General features: G+C 47.2%; 1 protein-coding gene across 1 annotated transcript in view; it reads left to right on the forward strand.

Annotated features, from left to right (window-relative positions):
- The first annotated feature begins 10,489 nt into the window (after positions 1-10,489).
- PSMD2 (proteasome 26S subunit, non-ATPase 2) overlaps positions 10,490-13,274 on the forward strand; it is a 37,981-nt gene continuing 35,196 nt past the window's right edge. Inside the window, exon 1 of the mRNA XM_015824262.1 lies at positions 10,490-10,522. The gene's annotated coding sequence lies outside the window, so the exon portion shown is untranslated. The remainder of the gene's footprint in view (positions 10,523-13,274) is intronic.

Consider the following 13,274-nt stretch of genomic DNA (forward strand, 5'->3'; position numbering starts at 1 on the left):
TCCTGCCCCTCTTGCTACCTTTTTCTTTTGTGATTTATCGTCTCGAGTTGAGGTTTATCATCTCGAACTGAGATTTATCATTCCAAGTTTCGAGTCCTCATGGGTGCGGAACTGCCGCACGATCGTCCCGGTCCTCCCCTCCCCCTTAGCTGGCTCAAATCCCTTGCTTGCGATTGCTGCCTGGGGCTGAGGGTGCATGGGGCGACTCTAATTCGGATTCTCCCGGTTTTCCCCTTCAACCATTTAGGCTATGCACCTCCGTAGGCTTATGTAGATAGTCCTCGACTTACAACCACAAAGGAGCCCAAATTTTCTATTGCTAAAGGAGACAGTGAATTTTGCCCCATTGGACGACCTTTCTTGCCACAGTTGTTAAGTGAATCACTACGGTTGTTAAATTAGGAACCCGGCTGTTGAATGAATCTGGCTTCGCTTGCAAAAGGTGATCGCGTGGGACGGTGCAACCGTCATAAATATGAATTGGTTGCCAACATATCCAGATTTTGATCACGTGACTGTGAGGATGCTGCAAGGGTCGTAAGTGTGAAAAAACGTCCTAGGTCAAATTTTTTCAGTACCTTTGTAACTTTCGAAAAGTCACTAAACAAAAGGTTGTAAATTAAAGACTGCCTGTAATGTACAGCAGTTCACTTTGCATTGAAAACAGTAACAGAATTGGAAGGGACCTTGGAGGTTATCTAGTCCAGGGCTTTTCAATCTTTTCACCCATTGTACCACTTTTAGGATATGGCAATATCTGAGTACCACCAGTCGCCTAGCAAGGTGTCAAAAACTTGATGACACCCCCCCAAAAAAGGAAAAAAAAAGTGATAAAGTACAGGTAGTCCTCGACTTACAACAGTTCGCTTAGTGACTGTTCAAAGTTACCAGGGCACTGAAAAAAGTGCCCCCCAAGCCACAGCCGAGCAAGACACCTGCCTGCCCGTCTGCCCGCGCTCTTCCTCCTGTCCGAGGTTTTCATTGTTGTGAGCATTTCTGTTGAGGATTGGCAGCGGGGGTGGGGTAGGGGGGGTGTTTAGTTTTTATTCCCCCCGTCTGCTGGGTGGTTGCAGCAGGTTTTGGTCACTTCACATGACCCTGGGACACTGTGACCGTCATAAATATGAATCAGTTGCCAAGCATCTGAATGTAAATCACAAGACCCTGGAGGTGCTGCAACATTCCAGCCGATCGGCGCTTCTTCTGGGCTCAGCAGAAGCACCAGGATCAGCGCCGAGCTCCAGCTGGAGCCTGGCACTGATCCCGGCGCTTCCACTGAGCCCTGACAGTCCCGAAGAAGCGCTGATCCTGGTGCTTCCGCTGAGCCCTGACAGCCCCGAAGAAGCGCCGATCAGCTGGAAAGCGGCATTGATCCTGGCGCTTCCACTATTCCTCTATTAATGCAGCATTGAATAGAATAGAGCTGGAAGGGACCTTGGAGGTCTTCTAGTCCAGCCCCCTGCTCAAGCAGGAGAACCTATATTGTCTCAAGACAAGTGACTGTCTAGCCTCTTCTTAAAGACCTCCAGTGATGGAGCGCCCACAATTTCTGGAGGCAAGCTGTTCCACTGGTTAATTGTCCTCACTGTCAGGAAGTTTTTCCTTAATTCCAGGTTGCTTCTCTCCTTGATCAGTTTCCATCAATTGTTTCTTGTCCTGCCTTCAGGCGCTTTGGAGAATAAAGTGACCCCCTCTTCTATGTGGCAGCCCCTCAAATACTGGAATACTGCTATCATGTCTCCCCCATTTTTTCTTTTCTTTAGACTAGCCAAACCCACGTCCCGCAGCTGTTCTTTGTATGTTTTAGCCTCCAGGTCTTTGATCATCTCAGTTGCTCTTCTCTGAATTTTTTCCAAACTCTCAACATCTTTTTTGTGATATGGTGACCAAAATTGGCTGCAGTATTCCAGGGGTGGTCTTACTAGGGTTTTATAAAGCGGTACTAATACTTCGCGTGATCTTGATTCTATGCCTCTGTTTATGCAACCCAGGATTGTATTAGCTTTTTTGGCTGCTGCCCCACTCTGTTGGCTCATGTTTACATGATTGTCCACTAGGACTCCAAGATCCCGCTTGCAAACCGGTGACTAGGGCAGGGGTAGGCAACCTTGGCTCTTTTATGACTCGTGGACTTCAACTCCCAGAATTCCTGAGCCAGCATGGCTCAGTATGGAAACCTCTCCATTTCCCCTCAGCATGGCTGGCTCAGGAATTCTGGGAGTTGAAGTCCACGAGTCATAAAAGAGCCAAGGTTGCCTACCCCTGGACTAGGGGATCAAGATGCTTTCTTAAAAGGCTCTGGGCATTTTACCTCCAGAAATCAGAACTGAAATTTCTAAGGCTGGATCTCGTAGCACTTCCAGGGTTATTGACAGGCTTCATTCATATACATAACCTTGTCTAATTCCCTTCTTCACTGTAACCTCATCCCTAAGTGAACAGAACCGCTTTTGCAAAAGCCGGATTAAATCAAGTATTCTAAATCAAGTATTAAATGGCAGATTATTAAAGTATTAAAATTAAATCAAGTATTCTAAATGGCAGATTTCAAAAACATTCCTCTCTCTCAAAGATTATGTCCCTGTTAACGGTCCTGATGCTGAAATGACGGAACACATTTTATTGTACTGTGAATTTTATAAAGAGTTTTTGGCAGGAAGCTATGTGCCCTCTTTTAAAATCTAAATAAGGAAAACATACTTCTGAGTATGTACAAATGTTGTTGGCAGATGAAAATGGTGAGATTTCAGTGGCAACAGCCGGCTTTTAACGATGGCTATAAAAACAAAGCTTTTAGTAACAAATCAATGAGTTGGGTGAATTTGGGCCAATCAATAAGCCATTTTACAGGTAGTCCTTGGCTTACGACCACAATTGACCCCAACATTTAACTGAGACATTGGTTAAGTGAATTTTGCCCCATTTTATGACATTTCTTGCCATAGCTGTTAAGTGAATCATTGCAGCTGTTAAGTTAGTAACCTGGTTGTTAAATGAATCCTGCTTCCCCGCTGACTTTCCTTGTCAGAAGGTCGCAAAAGGTGATCACATGACCCTGGGATACTGCAACCGTCGTACATGTGAACCAGTTGCCTCGCATCCAAATTTTGATCATGTGACCATGGGAATGCTGCAGTGCTCATAAGTAGGAAAAGCAGTCATAATCGTTTCTTTCAGTACCATTGTAACTTTGAACGGTCACTAAATGAATTGTTATAAATCAAGGACTCCCTCTTTTTCCTTTTTATTTCAGTTCGCAGTTTTCAAATTCATGGGTCCTATCGCCCAAATACAGTACATGGGTGGTGTAAGTTCTCTAAACATCTAGCAATGTACGTGGTGAAGGTAAAAGTTTCCCCTGTCCCGTCAAATCCATCTCTAGGGGGTGGTGCTCATCCCCGTTTCCTAGCCGAGGGAGCCAGCGTTGTCCGAAGACATTTCCGTGGTCATGTGGCCAGCATGACTATACACCGAGGCTCACGGAACACTGTTACCTTCCCACCGAAGTGGTACCTATTTATCTACTCGCATTTGCCTGCTTTCCAACTGCTAGGTGGGCAGGAGCAAGGAATGGGAGCTCACCCTGTCACGCGGCAGGAGCTGGAGCAAGGGACGGGAGCTCAGCCTGTCACGCAGCAGGAGCCGAAGCAGGGAATGGGATCTCACCTTGTCACGCAGCAGGAGCCGGAGCAAGGAACGGCCGCTCACCGTTGCGCAGCAGGAGCCGGAGCAAGGGATGGGAGCTCACCCTGTCATGTGGCAGGAGCCAGAGCAAGGAACGGCCGCTCACCCTGTCGCACAGCAGGAGCCGGAGCAAGGGACGGGAGCTCACCCTGTCACACGGCAGGAGCTGGAGCAAGGGACGGGAGCTCACCCTATCATGCAGCAAAAGCTGGAGCAAGGAACGGGAGCTCAGCCTGTCATACAGCAGGAGCTGGAGCAAGGGATGGGAGCTCAGCCTGTCACGCAGCAGGAGCCGGAGCAAGGAACGGGAGCTCAGCCTGTCACGCAGCAGGAGCTGGAGCAAGGAACGGGAGCTCACCCTGTCGTGCAGCAGGAGCCAGAGCAAGGGACAGGAACTCACCTTGTCACGCAGCAGGAGCCGGAACAAGGGACGGGAGCTCACCCTATCATGCAGCAGGAGCTGGAGCAAGGAACGGGAGCTCAGCCTATCACGCAGCAGGAGCTGGAGCAAGGGACGGGAGCTCAGCCTGTCACGCAGCAGGAGCTGGAGCAAGGAACTGGAGCTCAGCCTGTCATGCGGCAGGAGCCGGAGCAAGGGATGGGAGCTCACCCTGTCATGCAGCGCTCGGGTTTCCAACCGGGGCTATCAGCTATCCAGCTGACCAGCTCAGCATCTTGAACCGCTGGGCCATCGTGCCCCCAATGTACATGGAATCAGATCCAATTTGTTGCCTTCTGAGGCTCATTGATCGAGATCACACCAATGTTGGCTCTTTGGTTTAGAAGTGCCAAGTTGCTCAGCTCACTTTTTTTTTTAACAGAAACAATCGACAAGTTTGTACCACATGCCGCTCGGAAACGAAACCTGGCTCCTCTGTGGCTCAGGGTGTTATGCACCCCGAGATGGCAGGTTTGATTCAGAAAACGTGGCTTGGTTACCGTGGACTAGTAGGTCATGGGAACACCAAATTATTCCCCGCATTTTGCTTTCAGACCTGATTTGCGGTTATTCCTTCGATGTTTCTGAAGCCTCTGAAGCTTTCTTTGAACTGGCAAAATGCCAAAGGGGTTTTATGGACTTCTGGATTTTTAATGACTTCTGTGTGAGACTAGTTCCTGTTGAGGATAGTGTTAACCAGCAAGTTGATAAACTGCCTCCTCAATGATCTTTGGGTGGTCTCTATTCCCTGCTAGATTATAATTTAGCTTTGGTCTCTGGAAGATTTCTTCATTTTGTTTGTTGAAGCATTATTCTGCAAAGTGAAGTCCTTGACTTACCACAATTGTGACAGGAACATCTGCTGAAGGCGTTCCTGTTAAGTGAGTTGTGCCCAATTTTACAATTATTATTATTTTTTGCTGCGATGGTTAAGCAAATCACCAGGGTTGTTAAGTGAATCATGGCGGTTAGGCAAACCTGGCTTACCCCATTGACTTTGCTTGCCAACGTGGCTGGGAAAGTCACAAATGGGGAATCGCAAGACCCTCCCAGGACACTGCAACGGTCATTAATGCACGCCGGTTGAGAAGCACCCGAATTTTGATCATGTGACCACGGGGATGCTGCGGCAGTTGAAAGTGCAAGGACCAGTTGTACGTCGCTTTTTTTTTCCAGCGCCGTAACTTTGCATGGCAGGTAAACAAATGGTCGGAAGTCCAGGACTACCTACCTGTAGAGCCATCTTATCTGGGCTGCAAAGATTGGGTTGACCATGAGATGGCAGTAAAGAGTATAGAAAATTCTGCTGCCACCCGAAAGTCATCAGGGTTTTTACAGCTGTTTTATACAGGCAGTCCTCGGCTTACGACCACAATTCAGCCCCAAATTTATGTTGTTCCGTGAGACGTTTGTTAAGTGAGTTTTGTGACTGAAGGGGCTGGAGTAGGGGCTGGCTATCAGAACTTTGAAACCCGGTCGTAAGTATCTTTGAGGAAGGGTCTATCCCAGGGGTAGGCAACCTTGGCTCTTTTATGACTCGTGGACTTCAACTCCCAGAATTCCTGAGCCAGCATGGGGGAACTATGGCCCCTTCATGACTCATGGACTTCAACTCCCAGAATTCCTGAGCCAGCATGGGGGAACTATGGCCCCTTCATGACTCGTGGACTTCAACTCCCAGAATTCCTGAGCCAGCATGGCTCAGCTTGGAAACCTCTCCCTTTCCCCTCAGCGTGGCTGGCTCAGGAATTCTGGGAGTTGAAGTCCACGAGTCATAAAAGAGCCAAGGTTGCCTACCCGTATCCTAACTTCAAATGGTGAAGGAGCCTGGTGGCTCATATGGTTAGGAGCTGGGCTGGAGGTTGTTAGCAAGTCTGCGTTCGAGACTTGAGTGCTGCCATGGAGAGGGGTGAGCTCCTGTCATTTGCTCCAGCTCCTTGACGGCACATCAAAGGCGCCCCCATGAGCGTCCCACAGGCCACAGTGATGTCACTGGCTAATCCTTTCAAGTCAGAAGGCCTTTAAATGGTGCCTCCGACACGAATGGGACAGGGGACTTCAAACAGTCTCTAAGTAACCCATTATAAGTCGAGGACTGCCTGTATATCCAGAGCTTTGGGGCTTGTTCTTATTTTCAAGTTGGCAACTCCTTGGTGATGCATATTGCTTAAGTAAAGACAAGGCAAAATATTGAAAAAATAGCTTGCTCGTGAGTCAAGCTCCCAGTTCTCAAATGCTAACCATGTTATCAAGACCTTAAAGCCGAACTGAGCCAGCAGCAACACAGAACGAGACAATCACATTACTTGCCCGGAACAAGGACTGTCTTTGCACATTACAGTTAAATACACCGGATAACATAACATCAGTTTGATTTTTAGTATGACTGCTGTTGTATGGATTCAGCGCAATCGCCCTTGGGCACCGTTCTGTTTATTATTGCATTTTGCTGTCGTTCCTTTCGTTTCGTTTTTGTTGGTTTTTAATCTTGTGTTCCCCAATCTGAGCTGCCACTCGCAAGATAGATGGCTATGTAAATCAGGGGTAGATTACATCAATAATAAATAAATCGGTGGCAGAGTACTGTAAATTATAAATAAACACAGCAAGATGGGTTAGTCTTCACCTTGGTTAGATGAAGAAGTCCAGCTGCTTGGCCAATTCATCATTCCAGGGGTTGAACAAATGCCAGACACTCAGTAAGCAAATTCAAGAATTTGTATATGGCACAGCCAGATTGCAAAGGAAGAGATGGGGGGGGGGAGGAGAGGAGGCACGCAGGAGCCCTCAAAATTATGAACTCGACGGATGCTGCAGAAAAATCTCCAGGACTAAAAAAAACCCCAATCACAGATTCTGTTTTATAGAAATGCCTTGCAGTCCCAAATGGGACCCTTGACTCACAAACAAGTTGTCCCCCAGAATATGTCCAAATTTTGCTCCGTTTCAGAACCATTATCAATCCGAATAGAGCTGGAAGGGATCTTGGAGGTAATCTAGTCCTATACCATTTCAGACAAATGGCTGTCCAATCTCTTCTTAAAAACCTCCAGTGATGGAGCACCCACAACTTCTGGAGGCAGGTTGTTCCACTGGTTAATTGTCCTCACTCTTAGGAAGTTTCTCCTTAATTCCAGGTTGCTTCTCTCCTTGATTAGTTTCCATCCATTAATTCTTGTCTTGCCTTTTGGGGCTTTAGAAAATAAGTTGACCCCCCCCCCTTCTCTTTGTGGCAGCCTCCCAAATACTGGAAGACTGCTATCATTTCTTCCCCAGTCCTTCTTTTCTCTAGACTGGCCATACCCAGTTCTTGCCACCGTTCTTCACATGTTTTTGTCTCCATGCCTTTAATCATCTTAGTTGCTCTTCTTTGCACTTTTCCCAAAGTTTCTATCTTAAAGGATGAGAAAGGTGGACCTATTGAAATACTAGAATCTTGGTTGATTCATATTCAGTTTAGCCAATCCAGGCTAGACATCCTTTATTGCAGGAGAAAAGCTACAAATCCGGCTGTTATCTGAGTAAATATTGGGATGATGATGATAATGATAATGATAATGATAATGATAATGATAATGATAATAATAATAATAATAATAATAATAATAATAATAATAAAGTTGGAAGGGACCCTGGAGGTCATCTAGTCCAACCCCCTGCTCAGGCAGGAAACCCTATACCACTTCGGACAGATGGCTGTCCAGTCTCTTCTTAAAAACTTCCAGTGTTGGAGCATTCACCACTTCTGGAGGCAGGTTGTTCCACTGGTTAATTGTTCTAACTGTCAGGAAGTTTCTCCTTAGTTCTAGTTTGCTTCTCTCCTTGATTAGTTTCCATCCTTTGCTTCTTGTCCTGCCTTCAGGCGCTTTGGAGGATAGCTTGACTCCCTCTTCTTTGTGGCAGCTCCTGAGATACTGGAAGACTGCTATCATGTCCCCCCTCGTCCTTCTCTTCATTAGACTAGACATTCCCAATTCCAGCAACCGTTCCTTCTATGTTTTAGCCTCCAGTGCCCTGATCATCTTTGTTGCATCTTTGTTATTGAATGAGACCTATTTTATGGTCCCAGACCTTGCAAAGAAACCCTCAATTTTATGTATGTTGCCTCCCGCTTGATATACCAAAATTGAGAGCACTTATATGCAGGCAAAAATTGTTAAAAGAAAGGAAAGAAGACTCCAGTTAGACTGGTTTTGTTACAGGAAACGTTTCCAGAACCTTGATCAGCAAAATGGTCGTTCTGACCTTTTAATTTGTGTAATTCTCAGGGACAGCTGAAAACTCAACTGTTCGTCTGCAGAGCGAGATGGTTCTCTTCCTTTTACAAATTGGTTTATGTCTTGATTTGCTGGGCTTCCGTGGGCCACATGGAGCATCCTAACCTTGTTATGCGTCAACGAAAAAAGCAATGATTAAGAAGCAGAATTTGGCAGCAATGTTTGACCTAAATCAATTTGAAGAATTTTATTTTCTGATTGCTTCCTGCCCCTGACTGTTTACTTATACGAGGCAAAACCTTGGGCTCAATCAAGGCCAGCTCAGGTAAAACGCCTTCCCAACCCCCTAAGTTGTTTTTGTTTATTTCCATTATTCATTAATTTTAAATTTATTAATTTTTAAATCCTGCCATGTTATGCACATGATTTCTTGAATGGGCACATCAAGAGACTGACCTAGGTACAGGAGAAAATATCCTTGATGTATGCTCTTCATTCCCAATGTTATACAGGTAGTCCTCGACTTACAACAATTCATTTAGTGACCGTTCAAAGTTACAACGGCACTGAAAAAACTGACTTATGACCATGTTTCACAGTTACGACCTTTGCAGCATCCCCATGATCATGTGATCAAAATTCGGATGCTTGACAACTGATTCATATTTATGATGGTAGCCGTGTCTCGGGGTCATGTGATCCCATTTTGCGACCTTCTGACAAGCAAAGTCAATGGGGGAAGCCAGATTCACTTAACAACCGTGTTACTAAATTCACAGCAGTGATTATCTTAACAACTGTGACAGAAAGGTCGCAAAAGGGGTCAAAACCCACTTAATAAATGTCTCCCTTAGCAAGATAAATTTTGGGCTCAATTATGGTCGTAGGTCGAGGACTCCCTGGAAGTCAATTCTGAATGACAAGCCAATTATAGTAATCCTAATGCTTGTAACCTTAATACCCTTAACTATAATTACTATTGATAGAATGTCCACTTTGTTCTTTCCTCTTGTCCATAAACTGGGAGCTACCTAATTGAATATTAATAATATAAATATATTATATAAGCTGGGGGTCCTCAACCTTGGCCACTTTAAGATTTGTGGACTTCAACTCCCAGAATTCCTCAGCCAGCAAGACTGGCTGAGGAATTCTGGGAGTTGAAGTCCACAAGTCTTAAAAGTGGCCTAGGTTGGAGACCCCTGCTCAAAGCCACTCCCACTTTCTTTACATCCTGTGTGAACTGAGTTTGTTGTATTGCAACCATCCCTGGCTGAGGAATTCTGGGAGTTGAAGTCCACAAGTCTTAAAAGTTGCCTAGGTCGGAGACCCCTGCTCAAAGCCACTCCCCCTTTCCTTTACATCCTGTGTGAACTGAGTTTGCTGTATTGCAACCATCCCTGGCTGAGGAATTCTGGGAGTTGAAGTCCACAAGCCTTAAAAGTTGCCTAGGTCGGAGACCCCTGCTCAAAGCCACTCCCCCTTTCCTTTACATCCTGTGTGAACTGAGTTTGCTGTATTGCAACCATCCCTGGCTGAGGAATTCTGGGAGTTGAAGTCCACAAGTCTTAAAAGTGGCCAAAGTTGAGACCCCCCTACCTTAGAGCATCCCCACAGTCATGGGATCAAAATTGGGGCCCTTTCGCCACTTTCCCAGCTGGCTTCAGAGCAAAGCTGGCTGAGGAATTCTGGGACTTGAAGTCCACGAGTCTTAAAGTAGCCCAGGTTGAGGTCCTCTGATATTAAGCAATACCATAAAGAGCGGCCAGGAAAGCAGCCTCCCCTCCTGCAGCCACGCAGCCATCTGCACGTGGCCTTCTGCCTCGCCCCGCCCCCTCTCCTAGCCTGGCTCCTCCCCCGCTCCTCCCCTTACTCCCCCTCGCCCCGCCCCTGTGCCTCAACCCCGCCCTACGTCCGCCGGAGCTCGCGGCCCTCCCCTTTCCTGAGGCACGGATTGGCCCGCTGAGGCTCCTCCCCGCTGCCGCACCGGCGCATGCGCAGTGTCTCTGTCGGCCCCCTGAGGAAGCGGCTTGTGATGGAGGACGGCGGCGGCGGCGGCGGCCAGAGGCGGACTCAGGCCGGGGGCTCGACGCCCGGCGCCGGAGACGACAAATTGACGGGGCCCTGGAGCAAAGACAAGAAGGATCCCAACGCCCCCGCGGCGGACAAGGAGCAGGAGCTGGTGAGAGCCCGGCCGGGGCAGCCGAAAAAAAGCCGCGCTGAGTCACGGCCAGGCCCGGAAACCGGGGAGCTCGCCTGAACCCGGCGCTTTTCCCGGCCCTTCCATCCGCCGCCCGGACTGCTGGAGAGGCCCTACGCCGAGTCCTTCCCGCCCGCCCGGCCAGGGCTGGTAGAGCAACGCGGGTGCATCTGAGCATGTGCAGAGTGGCGCCCGCCGATCTGAGCCGGTTGGGTGACTTGGGGCCAGTCGCTCGCACTCGGCCCGGCCCACCTCACAGGGTGGTTGTGGACGGCGAAAAATAGGAGCGTTAGGCACGCTGCCCCCCCCCCCCTTGAGTCGTTATAATACAGGCGGGATGCGGCTAGTCCTCGACTTACGACCGCAATGGGGCCCAACGTTCCTGTTGCTAAGCGAAACATTTTGGGAAGTTGAGTTTTTGCCCCATTTTTTTTTTTTACAACCTACCTTGCCGCAGGGGTTAAGTGGATCGCTGCGGTTGTTTTTTTTTTTTTTTTTATTGAAAATTTTTAAAAGTTTTACAATATAACTCCCCTCCTCCCCAAAATCCACCCTCCCTCTCCCCCCCCCGACTTCCCAGAGCCACACACAGGGTTAACCATACAATAATTATACTCTGTCTTAAATTATATCACCCTTAACGTTAACAATTCTATAACATCCTTTAGCTCTCTTCTAAACAAACATGTTAAACATTATTAATAATAATTAAAAAAAAAATAAAAACTACATTAACAATCTAAAATTTACTCAAAAACCAAATGAAACTTTTTAGTTCCATATTTATTCTCAATATAATCTATCCATCTTCTCCAAACCAAAATATATCTTTCTTGTGAGTAATCTTTCACATAGGCTGAAATCTTAGCCATTTCTGCTAGGTTTGAAACTTTAAATGCCCAATCTTCTATAGTGGGCAAACCTTCCGTTTTCCAACGTTGGGCTACTAATAATCTTGCAGCAGTTATCAAATTCAACATCAATTCCATTTCGATCGCTGCAGTTGTTAAGGTAGTAACGTGGTTGTTAAGTGAATCTGGCTGCCCCCCCCCCCCATTTTATTATTTATTTTATTTATTATTTAAATTTATATACCGCCCTATCTCCCTTACGGGACTCAGGGCGGTGAACAGGCGATAATAAAAATCACAATCAATATTGAATAAAAAGCCTGCTCTAAATTACCCCCTATAAAACCCCTAGCAAAGCCCAATCAAAACTACGCCAGGCCGGCCGCATGGAATAGATGGGTTTTCAAGGCTCGGCGGAAGAGGCGCAGGTCCGCAACTGTACGTAGGTCGGGGGGTAGGTCATTCCAGAGGGCAGGAGCTGCCACAGAGAAGGCTCTCCCCCTTGGGGTCGCCAGCCGGCATTGACTGGCCGACGGCACCCTAAGGAGGCCCTCTCTGTGGGAGCGGACTGGTCGAAGGGAGATATTGACTTGGCTTTTCTTCTTCTTCTTGTGCCATATCCGTTATCGGACGTTGGCGATCCTGTTTTTATCCAGCAGCCGCACGAAAAAGTGCTGCTGAGTTTTGGCCAAACCAGTCCCTTAGATTTTGAAGCCACGATGTTCTTCTTCTGCCTTTTGGCTTTTCAGAAGGTTGCAAAAGGCGATTTAAGTGACCCTCACGAGACAGCAACCATCATAAATGTGAGTCGGTTGCCAAGGATCTGAAATTTGTTCAGGTGACTGTGGGGATGCCGCAGTGGTCCTAAGTGTGAAAAATGGTCCTAAGTCGCTTTTTTTCCAGCGATGTAATTTTGAACGGCCGCTAAACAAACTGTTCTAAGTTGAGGACTACTGTATAAATAAATATATGATCTCGTTTTCCTCACCCGGAAAGGGGTAGTTCCAATGCCTCCTCTGGTCTGCCTCTGTGCGGATCCGGTAAGCTCTCCTCCTCCTTTTGAGAGAAGCAGGTGAGTGGCTGGCCAGTTGTGGAATAAGCAACCTTGGAGAGCAGCAGAATGAGCCTACCTCTTAAATCTTCCCTACCTCTTAAAGGAGACTCTCCTCCCAGTGTTGGCAATGAGCTTGAAAGCCATAGGAGGCCCTCTTTGGCTAGTTCGTCACTGGCACATTTCCAAATCTTCAATGGTTTTCCCAGAATTGCCACCCTGGGGAGTTAAAGGGAGACGTTGTCATTAAAAACCTGTGACTGAGATTAACAGAATAACGGCATCGGAAGGGACCTTGGAGGTCTTCTAGTCCAACCCCCTGCTCAAGCAGGAGACCCTATACCATTTCAAATAAATGATTGTCCAGTCTCTTCTTAAAAGTCTCCAGTGATGGAGCATCCACAACTTCTGGAGGCAGGTTGTTCCACTGGTTAATTGTTCTCACTGTCAGGAAATTCCTCCTTATTTCTAGGTTGCTTCTCTGCTTGATTAGTTTCCATCTGTTGCTTCTTGTCCTGCCTCCAGGTGCTTTGGAGAATAGGTTGATTTTCCCCCCCCCTTCTTTGTGACAGTCACTTAGATATTGGAACACTGCTATCATGTCACCCCCCTCGTCCATACCCAATTCCAGCAACCGCTTTTTATATGTTTTAGCCTCCAGTCCCCCAGTTGCTCTTCTCTGCACTCTTTCTAGAGTCTGAACATCTTTTTCATATCATGGTGACCAAAACTGGATGCAGTATTCCAAGTGTGGTGGTGCCTTGTGGGAGATTAAATACTTAGGACAACAGTAAAAGGCAGTTGGGATGCTCCTGTGTGCTTTCCTGGCTTG

This window comes from Protobothrops mucrosquamatus, unplaced genomic scaffold, assembly GCF_001527695.2.
Source record: "Protobothrops mucrosquamatus isolate PMUCROS unplaced genomic scaffold, P.Mucros_1.0 scaffold2173, whole genome shotgun sequence".
Taxonomy (NCBI): domain Eukaryota; kingdom Metazoa; phylum Chordata; class Lepidosauria; order Squamata; family Viperidae; genus Protobothrops; species Protobothrops mucrosquamatus.